The sequence below is a fragment of the Ursus maritimus genome, unplaced genomic scaffold, assembly GCF_017311325.1.
Source record: "Ursus maritimus isolate PB19 unplaced genomic scaffold, ASM1731132v1 scaffold_17, whole genome shotgun sequence".
Lineage (NCBI taxonomy): Eukaryota > Metazoa > Chordata > Mammalia > Carnivora > Ursidae > Ursus > Ursus maritimus.
This window is the reverse complement of record NW_024424119.1, coordinates 12,379,095-12,380,489: the sequence shown is the minus strand read 5'-3', so window position 1 is coordinate 12,380,489 and position 1,395 is coordinate 12,379,095. Positions and strand designations below refer to the sequence as shown.

The window sequence follows — 1,395 nt, the reverse complement described above, 5'->3', positions numbered from 1 at the left end:
CTTAATTCCTAGTAATAGAGCTATGAATTATAACTACATTAAAATAGCAGTTATTTCATCTATCGGACTGACAACATCCCAAAGTGAGGTAACACTTGCCAGGACTTCATTTTTTTATTTTTTCAGGAGCGTGTGTGTGTCTGAGATGATCTGTCAGGTGCTGCCTCAGCTGCAAAGGGTAAAGGAAAGCCTCTCATTACAAACCCACACAAGTGAAGCGAAAACAGTCTTCACAATAGCGTGACCACACACTCAAGTAGATCTGGGTTTTATACAAATGGCCTAATTCCTAGTCCTCTCTGGCTACTTTTATAACTTTATCCAGATAATGAATTAGGTAAAAGGCCGGATCCGTAGACTTAGTACTCCACAAAAGACATTCTGATACCCCAAAACAGCCAGACTTGCAAGGAGGCTGGTAAACCTGACCCCTCTAGAGCTGCGATGTTCTACTCTTGACCGCAGCCCTTACGTCTCGGGGGCGCGTTCCAGGCTCCAGAGGATAAACGCAGAGTCGGTCCAACGTACACACAGGAGTCCGTCCTGGAAAAGCTCTAGGACGGGTGGCACAGCGAGCAGAATCCTTCGCTCCTTCCCAGCGCGCGCAAATCATGCATGAGGCCGCCTGGCTCTCCGCCTCCGACCAGCCATCGCGTCGTGAGCCACTCTGTTGGGCCAACCCCGCGGCTCTGCTTGCAGCCAGAGGATCCGCAGGGACAACGCGTGTCAAATGCCAACAAACGGCAAAACCTTTGCGACGGTCCAAGCGGGACTGCAGCTGTTGCATCGATTCTGGGGCAGACAGAACCTGTGCCGCCTGAAACGGATCGTCGGATGAAAAGGTGATACCCAGGAAAAACACCCGCTTTCCTAGACAGAACCTGGGGGCCGTGAATAGCAGGCCTCCATTCATGAAAGTTCTCTGCTTTAGGCCCCGCAGTGTAGTTAGAAGGAGGATCGAGGTTTGCTTCGGCCACTTCCTCCTGAGTCCTTCGGGCACCGGTTCTGCGAGAGAGCGTGGTGGTTTTCTTCCGCAGGGTGGCGGAAAGCTTTCCTTCTTCGTGGTCGTCGGGCTTTGCAGCCGCCGGCCCCTGCCGGCCCACCGGCTCCTGCGGGCCCACCGCCGAACCACCGCGGCTGGGGCTGGAGCTCTCGTCATCAGACCTCTGCCTGGCCCTGGGCATCTGGGTGAAGCTGTTTCTTAGAAAATTCTACTCCCCCCCCCATCTGCCCGGTCGCGCGTCACCAGGGTGTGTTGGGGAGTGGGGACCCCCTTCCCCCTTAAGGAAATGGAGGCTGCAGGGGAGGAGAGAGGGGAGGAAGAGGGAAAAGAAGCCGGGGAGGCTCTGGCCAGGAGCAAGGAACATTGGAAGTCGGAGAGGATTGGGGGGGGGG

The 1,395-nt window shown here is 55.1% G+C and overlaps 1 protein-coding gene across 1 annotated transcript in view; it reads left to right on the top strand.

Annotated features, from left to right (window-relative positions):
• Positions 1–507: 507 nt before the first annotated feature.
• Positions 508–1,395, top strand: part of RPS6 (ribosomal protein S6) — a 15,720-nt gene continuing 14,832 nt past the window's right edge. Inside the window, exon 1 of the mRNA XM_008689807.2 lies at positions 508–513. The gene's annotated coding sequence lies outside the window, so the exon portion shown is untranslated. The remainder of the gene's footprint in view (positions 514–1,395) is intronic.